The sequence below is a fragment of the Peromyscus leucopus genome, chromosome 7 (assembly GCF_004664715.2).
Source record: "Peromyscus leucopus breed LL Stock chromosome 7, UCI_PerLeu_2.1, whole genome shotgun sequence".
Classification (NCBI taxonomy): Eukaryota; Metazoa; Chordata; class Mammalia; order Rodentia; family Cricetidae; genus Peromyscus; species Peromyscus leucopus.
In genome coordinates, this window is record NC_051069.1 from 31,938,830 (window position 1) to 31,958,949 (window position 20,120).

Genomic DNA, 20,120 nt, shown 5'->3' on the forward strand with positions numbered 1-20,120 from the left:
CCATGTAAGAGAATGGAAGGCAATCATTGAATGGGTGCTCTACGTGAAATCCCTTTGCATCCGCCTTACTACAGTTCTAAAGATGGAAGTCAGCAGGAGGAAGAGCAACAGTTAATCTGGGCCTACTGCCATCAAATATGCTGGTTGACCTTCCAAAGCAATAGTTTACATTAATTGGGAGCTTTCCAGAATTAGGTTCCACTTTAAGTTTTCCACATATTATATCATTGAATCTAAATAACTCCATGAGATAAGTCCCTTTGTGGACCTAACCACAGTTAAGAAGAAAGAGGCTCCGAGTAGTAAATGAATATTCTCAAAATGATGTATTAAGACGCACATTGGGATTCAAACCTCCAGCTGTTGAATGCCAGATAGCTACTTTCTGATTCCTCATTTAGTCTTTGGAAAGGTTAAAACACTGCTATCTCCATTATGCACACAAAAAAGAGAAAGTAAGTCATCTATGCAAGAACATCAAGATTACCGACATGTTTGATCTGAAATCTGAACTCAGGTGAGGCAGGGTCCCAGTGTTCATGTTCTGGTCATGGATATGAAACTCAGATGAGTCCATCTCCTCACACTGACTTCCTATCAATCCTTCCCAAACCTACCCAAATAAATCAATGTGTATTCTGCACATTGCATGCTTTCAGAGTCTCACGACACAACAGGAGCCACAGTATACTGGGAGTTGGATACGTTCTAAGGAGATTCTAGAAAAAAGGTGAGATTAGAGAAGAAGAAAGCTGGTCATGTGACACTCCTTGGGGAAAAGGTGAAATGACGCTATGATGACTAGAGCTGACTCTGTTTCCTGATATCTCCCTAGCTATTTTACGGGAAGAAAAAAAAAAATACTCTGAAGAGCCATGGAAAGAACGCATAACCTTTGTGCTTAGTGGAAAGGCTCTATTACAGATATGGCTCATGGTCAAAGCAGTGAAGGGCTGAAGGAGAGGGAAGAATTTTTCTGAGATTACAGTAAAAGCTGCTAGCGATGACTCTCCCTTGTCTAGTAAGGTTCCAAAGGGTCCCATCGAATACAAACTAAAAAAGTTATAAATCAAGCCCACACTCCCTCTTCATAAGGAAATACAAAAGGGCAGGTGGGAGTGGGGGGAGTCGCAATTTCAACATTTTCTAGGGATTTTCCACATGATTTATCCAGTTGAATAGGAAAGTAAAACATTTTAGAGTTTAATTTTGGCAACAGAGCTTTGCTGGATAAATGGAGTCAGTTTTGATCATCTACTTCTGACCTGCTCACAGCAAACCTCCAGTTTAATAAAGACAGGGTTGTTGTCAAGAACCCCTGGGAGGGTAAACATGTTTTATTGACGGTTTGCATCTCAACCACACGCTACTTTTGTTTCGCCTAAACACGGGGCTCAGCCTTCAGTGAGAATATTCATTTGCCAAAACTTCTACAAGAACAGTGTTTTCAATAGCCTATAATGTTTGGGGAGGTCTATGGGGCCTCACTGGCCAACAACTCCTAGTCCTCGCATGTGGGCTTTTTATTTGCTAGACCGTGCTATCTAGTAGAATCTACTCTATTACTCTACTGAATGGACATAATATAAACTGACCCCTAATGATTATCTGTTAGACTGTGCTATCTAGTAGAATCTACTCTATTACTCTGCTAAATGGACATAATATTAAACTGACTCCAAATGATTACTTGTTAGACTGTGGTATCTAGTAGAATCTACTCTTTACTCTGCTAAATGGACATAATATTAAATTGACTCCTAATGACTCATTGTTTTCTATATATATATCAACTTTCATTGGAGAAGTTTCTTTTAGCAATATATAGAGACCCACAACTGGTCAACATACAGAAAGTAAGAGACTATGGAATACTGAGCTCTAAGCAAGACACCCATATTGTTCATACTTCTCCCAAAGCTTGGGGATCATTGTAGAAGAAAGCACAAAAAGACTATAAGAGCCAGTGGTGGTGGATCACTACAGAGAAACTGTTTTCTGGACACAGCAGAACAGGTATGCTGATGCTCAGCAGTTGAGACAACATGAACAGAACCGGCATAAACTCAAGACATGCAAAATCCCAGCCCAGGGAGGGGAACTAGGCATAACGTCCCACCCCTAGTTAAGGAGAAATTGGCAACTGATAGTCATTGAGAAAAGAAGAGTAAGTTTTCTTTAAGGGTATGGCCCCTGGTGGGTTGAACACACACTAGTGGAAGATCTCACATCCAATGGGCGGCACAAATTATACTTGATGGGTTTAAAAAAAATTTAAAGAACAGAGTTGGGTGGATAGGGGCAGAGGTGGATCTCAGGTCAGGGGAAGTGAATGAATATGATTAAAATGCATTGGAAAATCTCAGAGAACTAACTAAAAATGAGAATAAATTAACAGTATTTTCCTGCTAGCTAGGAAGTAGGAGGATTTCAAACTGTTCCCTAGTACTCTGAAATAAAAGTTCTAAAGTTATTTATGAATGAATTAACATGATTCACTAATAATTTGGGGGAAGTGAAGTCTGTAAATATTTCATTTTGCATCCTTAGCTGTGCTTCTGTGTGTCTTGTCTACAATGGGGACATGCTGGGCATTTCTCAAACTTGTCTGATTTAGTGGAACTTATAAAAACCTCACTGACCTTGATTGCAGGAAAGAAAGCATGCTCTCCACCTTTATATGGTCTAGAAAGACAGTTCTTAGTAGCATTAGAACTAGAAGGATGGGACAGTATATAGATGATGAGGACTACTGACTGGCTATGCCTTTGACTAGGAGATCTGGGCCTCTACTCAAGATCCTCCAGCGTAGTCAGTGACTAGGAATAAGAGAACATGCCCCAGTATCCCAGGGCATGCATTTCAGTGCCGCTTTCATGGTAGTGCAAAACAGTGGCATCCTTCTCCCGTATCATGCCGGTGTCAGAGGGTACTGAGGGGCAAGACAGGCTCTCTTCTCATAAGGCCTCTCCAAAACTAAAGAAGCACACGGAAGGAAAGGTTGTTTGTACCCTGTTCCTGAACCCATATGTCAATTACACTTAATGAGTTCCATCAACAGCCTTTGACACACACTGAGAAGAGCCTCGATTCCATAGCTGGTCATTCTGGATCTGTTGGATAGAACTCCTTCGGCACTCCCACATCTAAGACTCACCTAATATGATGGAATCATACTTCTCTGTAAAATCACCTGTAAGAATGACTATAAAAGGCCACAAATGACATTTATCATGGACTACAGAAGAGGAAACAGATGCCCAAGGGAATGATGCATCTGTTAGAGTTTTATGGAGAGAGGAAGTCTGTGGGTGAAACTTCTGCCTATAATGCACTTTCTTCAAAGTAAGAGCACCTTATACTCAACACCCAGACCACTTGAAAAAATCCTAATGCATAACACAGGCATCAGAGTCAGTCTACCCTGTCCTCAGACTTAAATATGCATAAAACACATAGTTAACTCACTGATATGTTGTGCATTTAGCAATGACATTAGCCAAAATTTTGGCCAGTAAGTCAAATTAACATAAATATTGACTCTCTTTTCATCTTCAATATAACTATGAGAGACATATCTTAGTGTCTTCAAATCATAGCGTAGAGGTGTAGGGAGGGAAAATTGTCACCAATGTAACACCTGGAAGAGTGAGATCAAAACCCAGACTCAGACTTCCAATTTAGCTTGTCATTAAGTGAGTCAAAGCCCACCTTCCTTGAGAGATTTCCAGTGTAAGTTCACAACTAGCATAACATTTTTCTAATCTTACTTAATAACACTTAGTATGTTGTGCTATAAAACTCATACCTTATTGGAAACTTATTAAAATTATTTTATGGATTTCTGTTTTATTTTTCCTATTTGAACATAGAGCTCTGGCCTTGCGTATTCCACAGCCTTCTAATATGCTATTCTTACCCCAGCAAATGTCCCCTCTGTAGGCTCCATGTGCCTTCAGCACTCAGCTTAGATCAAGGGCAGTTCCCTTCTACCCCTGGAAACTCTCCAGTCTTTAACACCATGGATTGGGAAGAAAGGATGCTCAGCTGCGTGTTGTGTTCCTATGGCACCCAGTGCTCATCCTCCTGCATACACTCTGAGCGTCTATTGTCCTGCCTTTCCCTACTTGACCTCAGTCAGCTTGAGAACAGGCACCTTAGACTATTTCTCTTGCAGCTCCCGAGGCTAACAATTGAGAAAAGTATACAGAGTACACGAAACAGAGCAAGGCAGCCAGCGGCTTTAAGGAGTTCCAAGTCTTGTGGGGGAAGAACAACACGTAAAGAGACCATGACACGGTACACTTCCTACACACCAGTGGGTTCAGGGTACTTTGGAAGCAGAGATGAGAAGAGACGGCTGTCCCCACAGTGAGGCCTCAGAGAGCAGAACTGAACAAAGTCTTGAAAGAAGAGCGGAAAGTCAGCAGATAGTGTTCACAGAGCTGAGAGGAGTACGTGGGCAGGAAAGAGGGAAGGCAGGCTCCAGCAGAGATGCATTGTGTGCTGTACAGTACACTGACTTTTCCTGGAAGAACCAACCCTCTCCCACCCAGCCTGCTGGCTCTAATAGCACTGCCCGTCACATCCTCTGCGTCTCCTGGGGCACCAGACTTCGCAGAGGGTTTGAAAAATTATTCACCCTCCTAAAGGAAGCAGACCTGAGGGCAGAGTTGGTGGCAGGGTTGGGGCAGGGGGGAGTAGGTGGGTGTTGGGAGCTGGATAGAGAGATCGTGGATGATGTGGAGGGAAGGGTCACAGTCTTTCATTCAGGTAATATCTGGAGCCTGGTGTACCCTGTATCTTTTGGGAGTTTGAATTTTTTTTTTTTTTGAGACAGGGTTTCTCTGTGTAGCTTTGCGCCTTTCCTGGGATTCACTTGGTAGCCCAGGCTGGCCTCGAACTCACAGAGATCCGCCTGGCTCTGCCTCCCGAGTGCTGGGATTAAAGGCGTGCGCCACCACTGCCCAGCGGGAGTTTGAATTTTTAATCCAACATACCTACAAACACAAGATCCTAGCCAACAACAGCAAGACCTTAAAAATAGTATCTCCTACCACATATACCCAGAAATAGTCCCAAAGGGTTGCTAGGGATTGTATCCCTCAAATGGGTCCTTCCTCGTTGTACTGTTTAGTTTGTGTTAACTTGAAACAAGCTAGAATCATTTGGGAAAAGGGAGCCTTAACTGAGAAAATCCCCTCATGAGAATGGCCTGGGGTGGCACTTTTTTTTTTTAAACTGATAACTGGTATGGGAGGATCTAGCCCACTGTGGAAGGTCCCCCCTCACCCTGGGCTGGTGGTCCTGAGTGCTATAAGAAAGCAGGCTGAGCAATCCATAAGGTGTAAGCTAGTAAAGTGCACTCCTCCATGGTCTCTGCTTCAATTCCTGCCTCCAGGTTCTGCCTTGAATTCCTGCCTTGCTTTCCTTCACTGACGGTCTTCAAGCTGCAAGATGAGATGAAACAGGACTGTTTCTTCCTCAGGTTGCTTTTGGCCATGGTGTTTATCATAGCAGTAGGAACCCTAAGCAAGACACCTATCATTGGGCTCAATCTCTTCATTTAAACATGGAGACACAGGCTGGCATGTCTATCCCATTGCCTCTCATCCTACTCCCAACAATTTCTCTAGATTCAAACTCTCCCCCAAACAATTGCTGTATCTCCTAAACCTCTTTCCCTACTTCCTGCCAGCTAGTTAGTCTCAAGGTGATCATGCGGTTTATATTTGGTGGGAAAAAAAAATCAAAATAGACAAAAAAAAAAAAAAAAAAAAAAAATTCATGGCATGACCACAAAGTAATGACTTCATTGTTTTTTAATTTACTCAACAACTTGGTCCCAGCATGCACCTGCTCTGGAGTGGGCTATTTGGAGACAAACAAGGCATTCTTCTTAGCCTTAAGCAACTTACCAAGTGGAGTAAGAAATAGCACAGTTTCCCAGCATTCACGTACCTCAAGTTAGCCATCTGGAAGGATGTGAACTTATTATTTTTATAATTTCTGGTAAGTCTCTTTTAAACCAGCCATGATGCAAATGAAAACATCCGCTCACAATTTTATAGCTACATTTAAATTTATTTTTAATAAATAAAAATGGCCTCATTAGCTAGGCCAATTGGATATGACACTTTGGCTATTTTTTGAAAATATAAAATATACTCCAAAGATCATTATTTTTCTCTCACTAAGTATCCGAAAGGAATATGCTATAGGTTCTGAGTCCTACTAGCGAGAGGAGGTACAAAGCTGTTTTGCCCAAGGCTAGATAGCATCACTACCCCAGAGGGATTTATAGTATTCAGAATAGATATGTTTTAAAACATTTGCTAAAATAATGAGTTCTGGAATTTTTATTAACTTTCCAGACAGGCATATATCTGCCCAGAGGCAGGTATCAGGATCACCTTAGGTCACATGCACTGTCTCCCAGCTTTGTGATTCTGCAGTTGTTCAAACTGGATTTTGCAAAGTCTGTGATGAGCTGAAGAACTATTCCTGTCCTGGTTCTCTTCCTATGTAGGTCAAATCCCATCCCAGTGAGGACCCTGCCAATAACCACCTCATGACCCGGTTATTTTAGATAGCCTGATAAAATGAGAATCAAACTCGACCTCCAAGCCAGAGTTGCCTGTTACAGAATTTGACCTGAATACTATTTAAGCAAAGTGTGTCTGTGTCATAGCTTCCCTTTTTTAATCTTCAAGATATGAAGTGAGTACAGAGCAGTCACAGAAAAATTATCAATGAGTACACCAAGTCCTGATTGCTGACTCCAGTTGCCTGATGGAAACTGCAGAGTCATGCTGTTTGGGGGCTCGGAGCTATGAATCTTCAGATAAAAACAATTTCCATTTTAGTCATACTGACAGGGCATGCCTGTACTCACAGCAATCACCAGGCAAAGAAAGGAGAACCATGAGTTCCAGGCTAGCCTGATACATGCAATAAGGTCCTGTCTGAAACACACAGGAACACAGAAACAAAACCGAGGTCTATAGATGTAGTGCATAGCTTACCTAGGAGGTGTACAGCTAGAGTTGGATTCCCCCATGCCACGCATACATGCATATGGACACACACATATGTACATTCATGTATATGTACACAAATGATATCCATCTTATGTTTGTCATGCACTCAAGTCAAAGAAAGACATGGAAATTTGCCCAAAATATGTCAGGCATATTAATAAGCTTCGTTGGCCAGTGAGCTGGCTCAGCAGGGAAAGACAATTGCTGCCAAGCCTGACAATCTGTGTTCAGTTCCCAGAACCCACATAGTGGAGAGTGAGAACTAACTCCTCAAGTTGTCCTCTAACCTCCACAGGCATGCCATGGCATATGCACATGCTCCACAAACGAGTAAGTGTCCAAAAGTTAAAAGAAGCCCTCTTGTCATATTGGGTACCCCATGCCTGAGGCTTCTTTCCCCTCATTCCCAAGGGGTTAGTTTCTTGGCACACCTTCTTCTTTCTTGGAATGAGGGACTAGTCCTGTTGTCTGAAATGTCCCTGTGTGAGAATGGAAAGCCCCTGAGAGGAGGCCGCTTGGTTGGTTCTTAACTATACTTATTGAGTCCTTTGGTCAGAATGGAGGTTCTACTGAAGTATGAAGCCTCATGCCGAGAACCACGCCTAGGCCATAGAAAGAGCTTGATATCGACTTGCTGAACTGTCAAACAAAGAATGATATTTTTTAAGCGGCAACTTCATATCCCTTCTATAGCTGTTGTAAATCTTTCCTCTGACACTTTAGTTAGCTTGGAGTTCTCCAGAATACTTGTGGGGCACTCTCTTTGCCGTCATTATTACTTTCATTTCACCATCTAAACCGAGGAGTACTTTATGGCAGGAACTATGTTTCATACCTTCACATCCTTTGTGTTAAAATAGTAAGCATTCAATAAATGCCTATTGCCTGAGCAATGGGGAGCAATGTTTCTCTTGTAATTACAAATGCTACAGATTTATGACTGAACATCATATCTCAAATTCTGCCCAGGCTTCAGAGCCTTCTGTAGACCAAACTGAAGAAGTCATGAGTCACTGTGCTTGGAGGGGAGGGGCGTGTGTTTGTGCAGGATTTGTTTCCCGACCTCGATGAATCATGTGTATAATCACCCAAACTGCATCCTGTCTGGGGAAGTAACCAAAACCCCTATTTCTGGCCCCAATGGCTTCTTGGTTTTATGAGTAAATGCCACTGGCATGCCATTAAATAAATGCCCTCAGAAAGTCCTCAGCTAGTGCCATAACCTACAACAGTCTGGGTTGTAAGTGATGAGTCTTGCTTTGAGAACACAAGGTGATGGCCTCTCTTTCAAGGCTTGTCTCTATCCAGAGGTCTGCCTCCAGGTTCTGACTGAATATTGTGATGTTCTTTTCCAAAACAAAGGTCAAGTAATTCTTCTGCACACAGTCAATGGGCCCTACCATCTCCAACAGTAGTTCTCAACCTTCCTAATGTTGTGAGCTTTTAATATAGTTCTTCATGTTGTACTGATCCCCAACCATAAAATTGTTTTCATTGATACTTCATAGCTGTAATTTTGCTACTGAACCATAATGTCAATATCTGACATGTAGGATAGTCTTAGGGAACCCCTGTGAATGGGTTGAGAACTTCTGATCTACAGAAAAAAATTAATTTCATGCATGCATGTGCACTCACGTGTGCATTTGTGTGGAGAGCAGAGGCCAACACTGGGTGCCATTCACAATTGTTCTCTACTCATGTCTTTTGACAGGGTCTCTCACTGAACCTGGAGCTCACCAATTCAGCTAGACTAGCTGACCAATGAGCCTCAAGGATCCTCTTGTCTCCACCTTCCCAAGACTGGGATTGCAAACATGTACTATTGTACTCAGAATTTTTCTACAGGGGTGCTGAAGATTGAACTAACTCAGCTGTTGCTCATGCTTGCACAGCAAGAATTCTACCACCTGAACCACCCCTCCAGGTAATATCTAAGTTCTTCATTCTGAAAATTTTTATATGTATACATGTTTGCCTACAAGAATGTATGTTTTCCATGTGCATGCCTGGTATGCAAAGAGACAAGAAGAGGGCACTGGATGCTCTGGAGTTAGAGATGGTTCTGGGCTACTATGCGGGTACTAGGAATTGAACCCAGGTCCTTTGTAATAGCAGAAAGTGCTCCTAACTTCTAAGCCATCTCCCCAGCCCCAAGACCTAACTTTTTAACCTAATTTCCAAGGTCTTCTAGAATTACTTCACTTACCTTCTCTTCCTTCGACTCCATTAACTTCCATTCACACCTACCATGGACGGTTTTTCTGAGTATATACAAAGCTTCCCCTTTGCTTGTGACTTCGCTCCCTCTGTCCCTCTTACACCGCTTCCTCCTCCAACTTCTGAATCTATGCTTTTTCAAACCTCACCAAATAGTTCTTCCTCTACACTGTCTGCTGTGCTTGCCCCACAAGGAAAAATAACTTCTTAGAGGATGCCGAAGGCTGTCTGCGCTCCTGTCTGAGGTTTTTGAAAGTGTACTATAAACACACGCTCTCTAATGTGTTTGCCTCTCTAGTAAATCATTGTTTGAAGAAGTTAGAATCTTGGCCAGTGCAATAATCTTTCAACTAGCAATTGAGATAAAATGAACAGTCAATATAAAATCTTGTTGAATGGAAAATTGAGTTTATTCCCTCAGAAATCACCGAGGAAGGCTCAATGTAGATGTTTCTTATTCTCCACTTTCTTCTTTCATCCTTTGCCTCCTTTCATGAAAATGTAAGATTGAGAAGAACTCTGGTCTCTGAAAACAACCATTGTCTTGTTTTATCATCCCAGGCTTCCTTCCTCCCAAGATCCGCCTCCTTGTGGCCTACTTTGCTAACAGATGTCATAAGCTCAGGGGGGAGAGATATAATTTTGATATCAACTTGAATTAAGAAAAAAGAAGTGTAATTAAAAGTGGATCTTCTGTTTTAAAGAGCAAACTTTTTAAAAGATAGTATATTCTGCAAACAAAGACTTTGCTGTTACTTTCTGTTGCAGGGTATCTGAGCTACCATGCCCATCTCTGGGCAGATGGAGAAGTGAGAATTGATGTAATAAAGCCTTGCTTTGTTTGATTACAAAGCACGATGCTTTCTTTCCATTCTGCTTTCTCACTCAGCACTTGTCCTGAGAATGGGGACAGAGAAGATAAACGGAGGTTCACCCAAACCAAGGACAGATATGGCGGGAACAGAGTGTCAAGAATTCTCTCAGTCCAGTGTCATTTGGCAGTTATAGCATCTAGAAGAAGACTCAGTGGACCCTTCCCTGTCTCTCTAGTGGCTGCCAGCCCCTATCTGTGCCGCTTAGTGACTGCACCACCGAAGAGAGATCTGCCATTTCTTCCTCAGCAAAGAAAGACACATAACACCTGCTACAATAGAACCAGGCAGACAGTGAATTCTAAAGTGCGGTCTAGAAAGGCGTTGTAGCTACAAATTCAAAAATACCACCTATTTTTTCCTCATTCCTCATACCTTGGGCTTTGCAAGCATTTTTAGAGACCCAGTAATAAGTATTTTCAGTTTTTCAGGGTATGTACTTACTCTGTCACAACTTCTCAAAGGTGCCTTTCTAGTAGAAAATGTAGTTTTCGACAACATGTCCCCAGATGGAATTTTATTCCAGTAAAACTTTGTAAAAACGATGTTTGACCAGATTTGGCCCATGGGCCATACCATACATGCAAATCTCTGTGGTACATGTTTGGCAAAAACAAAACACCAGAGGTAGAGAGAAATATCTAAACTTGTTTTTGGGCATAAAGAATGAAACTGGTGAGTTTTGTGAGACCTCCAGATGTCTCCGTAAGGCACCATTTGAAATCAGGGTTGCAACCCTGCCCAGTATCCTCACCACCATCAGGAGAGGCATAAAGCAATCCCAATTTTCTATACCTTCCTCTGGACCACACTCATCTCTGGGAAAGACAGGTCTGATATTGTTAAAGAAAATATCAATCACACTTGTGGTAAAAGGTCACTACATTTTTTAAAGAAATTGGTCCTTTGAGCAAGATGAATTTTAATGGATTGGTTTATTAACCTAAAGGTTGAACCAGACTGAGAGTAACTAAATGATTTGTTCATAATTAGTATTATTTATAATTATTTTACTTGGGGAAAAAATATCACCTTAAATGTCAGGATGTTTTTTAATTGCCTCAGATGAGATTCAAAATAATTGACTTTGCAAATGTATTCTTAAAAAAAACTCATTTAAAAATATCTGAAACTGCTGACAGTTTGTCTTGAAGAGGCAGCACATCGATATTCATCACTATGGACAGAGCAGAAATTGATCCATGATTTTTTTAAGCCATGTGACTTGTGGTCACTTCTGTATTCTAGAACCGCTAGAATGCCGAGGGAGAGACACATATTCTTATTCTTCATGAAATCTGCACTTTGAGTGTACTATGTGAATATTTATACATAGTTTTCATTAAATGCAGAATGAATGTGTTTTCAAGGGAAAGGAGTGTATGTGTATGCACATACACACATATAGATATACATATATACATACATGTACATGCATATGTAAATGTGTGTGCATGTGTCTGTGCTTGGTAATTTTAGAAAAATACAGTCTTCTACATAGTGTACATTTGGACAGGATATTAACTTCTGGCAGGTGAGTAGGTATGTGACTTAAACTTAGCATCTTTGTAAATATTCACTGCATCATTTGATTGGTGGACATGAAGAGGAGAGGAGAAAGCTTCCTTTTGTTGGCAGCTGGAACAAAAGCTTAAACTAATCTTGAGGTGTGGGGCAATCACAAGAAATGGCACATTGGAGTCATGATGATTGCACAGTGCTAGCCAAGCCACAAACTGTTGATGTCTGCAGGTCAATGGTGCACGTCAAACATACATTGAGATGCAAGGAGGAAGATCTGTGAGAACTCTAGGTGGCTGATGAAAGAGAGCTATCAACCCCTTTACAAATGGTCTACACTGCCTTCCCCATATGCCACACTGACACTCAAAGCTGAGAGAGAGGGGATAGAATTTGGCTACAGGTGTCAGAGCCCGTTGAAGTTCTCAAAGGTGACCGCCACCAGCCTGACCCAGACCACAGACCCAACTTTATGTCTGACACATTGCATTTTGGTGAAAAAAAATCACAAGTGACCTGGAAAGAACATTCTAGAAAGGGGGGAGAGTGACGGGATTATTATTATCACAGCCTGTCATTTGCTTCTTCAAAATAGTCCAACCATATGCCCAAGACATGACACTGACTCCTGTGTCCAGGACACAGAAAACTCACGCCCCCAGGCACCATGTAGAAGCCATCAATCACTTGTCTGCATGAGAAATAGAAAATAGAGCTGAGGCTGGAAAAGGAATATTTGTTTCTGTCAAAAAAAAAAAAAAAAGGAGTGAATATAAAGTGTCTCATTTATCAAAGAGATTAGTTCTAAAAGTCTGGGGAGTTACATGTATAAACTGTCCACAAATAGCAGAATAAGATATGAGTGCAGATTTGCATGTATACCGTCCTCTCCAGGACTCAGCAAACTCCCTGCTGAGAGCAGCAAGGCTCTATTAACTGATTAATTATTATTAATGCCAACTCTTATTTAGCTAGCAATTATAATCTATTAAGAGCATTTCTTCACATCCTCTTGCTTATTTAGTCCTCGGAACAATCTGGAACACTCGTCAGTAATATATTATTATCTCCCTTTTCAGACAAAGGAAAGGGAAACTCCGGGGTTTCCTAGCTTAGGCTAATCCCAACAATAAGTGGCAAGTTCTAGACTAGAAGACAGAATTTCTGATTGCTGGTCCACTTCCTAGAGCGGCGCTGGAAGATCCAGGGGAAGAAAGGGAAAGTGGGAAGCATTGATTCACAGTGGAAAGAACCTGGAAACGCCGGCAGACCAGAATTCCTTCTAGTTTAGGTCAAAGTGGGAGTAGGTGTGGCTATATGACACACAACCAGAAAAGTTAGATCGACTGTGAGGCACATCTACTCGCTTTGAACTTCCTTTCGCAACTGGACATCCCATGTCAGTCTCCCACCCACCCTTTTCACGTCAAGTCTCTTAAGCAGCCGAGTTGGAAGCAGCTTCAGACTGCTATCTGTTCTCAAGCCCTCTCTCTCTCCAGCAGCAACCTTTTTTTCTTTCTTTTGCCCTCCTTTGAGCAACCCCACCTCTTACCCTCCTCCCTTTCTTGATGTTCTCAATCAGTGCCCCTCTGCCCTGCTTTCCCCTTACTCTCTGCTGACCCCTCTTCGTTTTAGTCTATCCATTTCCCCAGCACAGGGGCTCTGTGCCTCTTTACCCATAAGCCCCCTGGTCGTCCTCCCTCTCTGTCTCTCACCTGTGTTCCGCAGCCACAGACACCTCCTGGTCGCCCCTCAGATGTCTTCCTTCTGTCGGTCTGAGGACTCCAGCCTCTCTCCAGGGCCTACCAGCTGGGGCTGCGCTGTCTTCGGGCTCTTTGTTATTTCACTTCCTTGGTTTCACAGCGCTAGTAAATAACAACACACACACAAAAAAGATGGTCTCAGCTATGTTTCTCGCCTGCAGCCTCCAGCCGTGTTATCTCAGACCCCAACATTGCAACAAAGAAATCTCACAGTTGGGTTAGTGAAAACCAGTACAGGACAGGAGCAGAAAACTTCAGCGCTTCCCAAATTGCTCAGCCCCAGCTGCCCTCCAGGGGCTCCCCCTAGTGGGAGATGCTGAACACGGCAAGCCAGTACTGGGTTTGGGATCGTGTCTTCGGGTGGGAGCAGAGGAGTGCTGCGAAGGAGAGGGAGCACACACCGTGTTGCTCTGTTGAGTAACAGCCTCGGTGTGAACTGGAGGACTGATGTCCTCTGAAATCCACCAGGGAAATCCGCTGGAAAGCCAGAGTTCTTTGGACGTGGAAGTCCCTGAGTACAGGTGGAAATGGTCTCAGTAGTAACTAAGCTTACAGAGCTTATACTGTAGGAGGGACGAGGTGATTGGCAATCATTCGCTGCTGCTGCTGCTGCTGCTGCTGCTGCTGCTGCTGCTGCTGCTGCTGCTGCTGCTGCTGTGTGTCTAGTTTGGACTGGTAAAAATGCATCACGAAATCACACCATCCGTCACACACGGCTGTTCCGAAGAGACAGGCATCATCTCTAAAGTCTGAGAAAAGCATGCTGGTCCAGTCTCCTGGGCTCTCTTGGCCTTTTGGTGTCCTGGGAACCCTGGGATACTTTCTGCTGCCCACTGTGATGAATACAGACTGCATATCCAAATAGCCTCTTTCTCTGCAGAGATGCAGTCTCATCCATTCTAACCTACCCAGCAGGCAGGTAGGAAATAAAAAAATCTATTACTCTCTGCTGCAAAGAGGCAAACAAGTGATGCTTCCAGTGCTGCTAGACAGACCATCAGGAGAGGGAACATCAGGACTGGGTTTCCTGACCTCCTCCCACCCACGACATCCAGACCACGCTCCACATCTGGAGATGAGGGGAAGAGAGGCTGAGTTCAACCTCAAGGCAGGGCAGTAGGCTTGCCCCCCTCAGCAACAGGGCTCTCCCTACCCCCCAGTGTGACGACAGTGTGCTGAGCATGATGCAGAGAGAGAGACCCAGCTTGATGCTGCAGGCAAGAGTTCAATTTATCATTATGTCAAATCAGGCAGGGAACCAATAGGACCAAGTGGGAAGCTTTTTATTTATCAGTAACGGTTAGCGAAGCCTAAATGAATAAGGAGACTTTGCAGGACAAGGACAGTGATTTGGTGTTGACTAGGCAACCACACGCTTTGTGATCCAATCAGTTCACCATCAGGCCAGTTGGGGGGCCTTGGCTGGGAGATTAGAAGAGCCCTGTTTCACTGATAAAGAAACTGAGGTCGGAGTGGTTAATGGACCAGTCTGTGATCAAATAGAAATCTCTGAAAGCTTTGAGCCCATTTCACATGTCACATGGCTATATGGGCTCTTCTAGCTATCCTGGGGGGGGGGCTTTGGCAAAAAATCAATATAAAACACTTCCTGTTTACTCAACGAACCAAATCACAAGCCAACTCTCACTCATCTCTATTAAATCCCACTACCTCTCTGATATTGGGAGCAGCACTGTACTGAACTGTATGGGAAGCTTGAACTTGGTGTAAGCCAGTACAGTTTTATTTTTTAAGAACCACGGCTATTTTATGGGCTCTTTCTCTATGGGCAACATGAACACTACAGGAAGTAGGTTCCAAATAGCAACAACAACCCATGAAAGAGGAGCTTATGGCATTAAGATGGTGGTGGTGGTGATGAAGATGAAGAAGAAGAAGAAGAAGAAGAAGAAGAAGAAGAAGAAGAAGAAGAAGAAGAAGAAGAAGAAGAAGAAGAAAAGCCAGCTAATGGTATGGTTATTGAACAAAGAGTCTGTCATTATTGCTTGGACCTGTCCTGGGTCCGCGGGTGGAGCAAGTGTTCAACAACTCTGGCAATGCTTAAGTTCTGTTATAAACGCACATGAAACAGAAAAGAGAGAGACTGAAAGGTGGGCATGGCTGAGAGGGCTCTGCTTTTGGGCCAAGAGAAGACCCAACCATGGAGGCCAACTGAAATGAAATGACATTTGAGGATCTGTCTGACTCAGAATCTTTGAGTTGATATGTGGAAGTCCACAAAGATTTCAGCTATGGTTTGTTTCCAGGTTTGAGAGTCAGAGTTTATGTTGCTTTCCAATGCTGCATAATAGGGTGCAAAGGCCTGGTTGCCAGGTGTCTTATACTTCAAGGCCAAATCACAAGATGCTTTGCCGTGGGGCCTGGTTACCAGGTGTTTTGAAGGGTCTACACTGGGTTATATGTTGTGCTTTGATCTTGAAAGGGGGAGGTCTTTTGCCTCTCCCGTTGCTAGTGTATAAAAAGCCCAACTTGTGGCTGCTGGGTACTGACCCAGAGCCCTCCTGAAGCTATCCTGTGTCTCTGTCTTTTCCTACACCTATATTTCTATCTATCTATCTATCTATCTATCTATCTATCTCTCTATCACTTCTCAATTTTTCACTCCCCGCTTCAAGGGACCCTTTGATAGATAGGGGCTGAATCAAAACACTGGACCCCAACATTGATAAATAACTGAGGCCTACAGGAGAAGCTAAAAAAACCAAAACAAACAAAAACAACAAGAAAAAACATGAACTACCTACACAGCATTCTATCTCCTGCTAAGGCATCTCACAGTTTAATCTGACAGCCACCTAGCTCCAGACTGTGCTTTGTTTCTTTCCCTGTCTTTCACTAAAACAGAGTAATTTACCCTCCCACGTAATTCCACAAGGCTATAGGACTTCTTAAATGAGGCAACTGCCCTTCAGTGTGGTGGAAAATATCAAGGAAAAGGATATCTGCTCTCTGAATAAACCACAGAAGGAGCACCTTAGGTTTTAAAGAGATGTCAAGAAACCACTGCAATAGCAAGCTACCACCACTCCCAGGCCTGACCTCCTTCTACAACTTCCTCAATTACCAGGCTGTAACATCTCTGGAGTCGGCCTCAGAGATCCATTTGGTTACAGAGCAGGCTACTGGGGCTAAAGCGTAGCCACTCATGTGTAGTATGTGCCAGCAAGATGTGGAAACAAGGGAGAAGCAAGCAGTCCCCTCAGAGCGGTTCCACGTGGGCGTTTTTGAAAAGTTCAAGGTTGAATGGCCACACTGGTGACACTGTTAGTTTCCCCCGCTCTGTCACACTTTTTGCAATATTGGTAAGCTTTATAATGCAGACAGGGGGGAGAGAGAAACAGAAGCAAGGTAAACAAAGAAGGGTGAAGACTGATAGAGAGGAATATCAGGGAGCTGTAGGGTCCCTTGCATGATGTTTACTGTAGAAGAGTTGAAGAGATTTGGAGAGGTACAAAGCTCATGAAAAGAGGGGACGAGAGAAAGAATTCATTTCTGGCCAAGGAAAGGAGACAAAAAGCTTGAATTGGAGGATGGAGGAAAAGAAGGAAGCAGGGAGAAAGGGACAGTAGAAAGATGAAGACAGGAAGTGACATCCCACGAGAGGCGCCTGATGGATAAGACTTTCGCAAGGTCACATGGGGGTATCAAGAGATGATGGAAGTGGGTATGCAGATTCACATTGCTGGCAAAGGTGGAAAAAAGAAAGACCAGAGCATAGAGATGGAAGGAAGGTCGAGCCATCTCATGATTGAGTTTCTTCATTTCTCTGACTTCCTTGCTTCTCAGGGAAACATACCTAGGAGCACCCTCCTGTAGTCAAGGACTGTTAATACATCACAGCAATGGGAGTCCATCAGGTGTAGACAGAACACCTCCTGTGTGCTCAAATATACAGCAATAATGGAATAAAGCCTGCTATAAAGTGTCCCACAGTACTCAGTGGCCCAGTCAGCTGTTGCTTAGAGTACTGATAGCTAGGGTCAAGGTATACACTAGGAACCCAATGGGACCCACGAGACCTACCCTCACAATAGTAACAGAGGACCTGGAAAAAGAAGAGGAAATAATAGCTAAGTGCCGGATTGGAAGGCCTGTGAGGCACCCTGAGCATCAGCAGCAGTGAGTGCATAGAAAGTTGGCTTTCAGCCCGAGACTGGCAGAGAGAACCCTAATCTCTGATGTCCAGAGAAAGGGCCATTACAAAGCCTGTGGGAAGCCAGACTAGACAAGGAGATGGCTTAGTCTTCAGGGAAGTAGGAAAGGGCTACCCAAGATCTTTTGATAGGTCTGCCTACCCTGCCTGAGGTGACCAGATCCACTGATGTGCCAAGAGAGAAAACGGTCTGTGTGCACCCTCTCTGCTCCACCCCCCGCCCCACTTCCTGTCCACTTTGCTTGTCTATTTGTCTAGTTTGCAGATGAGCTCTTTCTTCCCATCCACCCCGAGTGCCTCTGTTTCAGGGAAGCCTTTGCATTTTCCTTGGCCTAGGTACAGCTTGAAGAATTCTTTTAGGCTAGGCCAATTACAACAAGCTCAAAAACTGCTGAGCCAAGCGGTTTCATCAGAGATCTGCTTACATTCCCCCACTCCCTGCACAGATCAGCCCCCACCCCCTTCCTGCCAGAGCCACACACAGAAAGTGCACGTTTGGCTTTTAAGGTGGAACAGGCCTAAAAGGCCCTTCCTCTCTACCTCCCAGGAGGAGATAAGGCACAACTGATTTTCATGTTGGCTTTACACTGTTGGGTTTCACTCAGTGGAGGAGGAGGACAAGATGGCTCCGATGTGACTTCCTTGATGACTGTCTTGGGAAAGAGCTAGAGAGGTTTTACAGATTAAGCCCCAGGGGATCTCAAGTTGGCAGGAGAATTATGTGTCAACTCCCTCTCTCACTCCTAAACTTGGGGTTCACTGCCGCAATTATATCCTTGCAAATTCTGGCACTGAGAAGAGGAGAGAATAGGTATATAGAGGATTTTTTTATTTTTGTTTTCATAATCACAGAAAGCTGTTTGAGCAGTAATGATGCAATTTCAAGCAGGATTACTTCAAAGTCATTCTTTCTGATTTATGAATTGTTACACCATGACAGCTCAGTAAATTTACCTCTGCCTATTTCCTTCCATGCTGACATTGGCATGCAAACTGTGCCTTGCTTAAGGGAAGATCTTGAGGGATATCTTCATGAGTGCATATCAAATAATAGTATAGCCAGATTGGAATTTAAAATTATCTATGGATAATTCACAGAGCATGTAATCCATGTGGGGGTCATTGAGAACTGACCACTCCTGTGAAGCGTTTGCCAAAGAAGCCAAACTATGTCTTTCCAACCACAGAGCAAGTAGCAAAGACATGCAGCTACAGCTCCTGTATTCACTACCAACTAAGGCAACAACATTGCAGATCCATACTCCAAGTCGGAAAGCATTCAGTTTGAACACAGGATGTTTTAGATAGAAAGCTCTGTACTCAGTCTCACAGGCACTGTGGCCTACAGGTGTCCAGGGACTCTAAGAGCAGTCAATCAGAACCAATCTTTCTTTCTCAGAAACTAAGGGTTACTGGGCTCAAAATGCCATAGTAAACCAAGAAGCTGAAGAAATCAGGGCACGTCTCATTTCCAAGTGAGTAAATAATTCCTAGGGACCCATGTTGATCTCAATATGCTTGTCTGTGGTGATATATTGTGTACCCTAATAAACTTTGCCTGAATATCAGAGGACAGAACAAGCCACTAGATTAAACATAGAGGCCAGGCAGTGGGGCACACACCTTTAATACTAGCACACATGAGGCAGAGATCTGTCTGGATCTCTGTGAGTTCAAAGCCACCCTGGACTACATGAGATTGACTCTGTCTAGAAGAGAAACAGAGCCAGGCAGTGGTGGCACACACCTTTAATTCCAGCCTTGAGATCTTATGTCTTTGCTTGGAAAGCACACATGCCTTTAATCCCAGGAAGTAATACGGCAGGGTGGAGAAAGGTATATAAGGCGTGAGGAGACAGGAACTAAAGGCTTTTCGGCAGAAGCGTCCCTTTCAGCTAGACGCTTTTTCGGCTGGAGCCTTTCCGGTGAGGACTCAGGATTTCAGTCAGAGGATTCATGGAGTTGGTGAGGGGAGACGTGGCAGTGGCTTGTTCCTTTGTCTCTCTAATCTTCAGGAAAAGTTTATTAGGGTACACCATATATCACCACACTTGTCAGAAAGCTTTCTGTTGTAGACAAGAAGTGTACAGTGATAGTTCCCTAGGAGTGGGTTCTGCCAAGGACCCCCAGCAACCCAGGATTGTTTTATCCCACTCAAAACATGACACTTGACATTCAGACATTACCATATATATCCATGTTTTTTTGAGGGAAATTTACCAATTAGTGTGACTATGAGGATGCTTCATTCTTGGTGGACAAGAGATATTTGCATTTTCATACCAAGAAAGGAGAAAGCACTGGATGCTAACAGTAGCCCTCAGCGTGGGAAAGCAATGGGGTTATGAAAAGACACTGATTTCGTCTTTGATGAAGGATACAATCGATCTTTCAAGAGCTGCTCCTCTTTAGAGAACTTCAAGGGTCCTTGGCCAGGGACCAGCCTGGGTCATGGAGACATAAAACTCCCCCAGGATTGGGTAGATCTCTAAAGAAGGGACTTCAGTTACCTTGCCTTCATTTATCACAG

At 43.5% G+C, this 20,120-nt stretch overlaps 1 long non-coding RNA gene across 4 annotated transcripts in view; it reads right to left on the bottom strand.

Annotated features, from left to right (window-relative positions):
- LOC114691140 overlaps positions 1 to 20,120 on the bottom strand; it is a 287,086-nt gene that overhangs the window by 172,059 nt on the left and 94,907 nt on the right. For all 4 annotated transcript variants that reach the window (XR_003734180.2, XR_005091977.1, XR_005091975.1 and 1 more), the window contains one exon: positions 13,369 to 13,518. This is a non-coding gene — a long non-coding RNA (uncharacterized LOC114691140). The remainder of the gene's footprint in view (positions 1 to 13,368; positions 13,519 to 20,120) is intronic.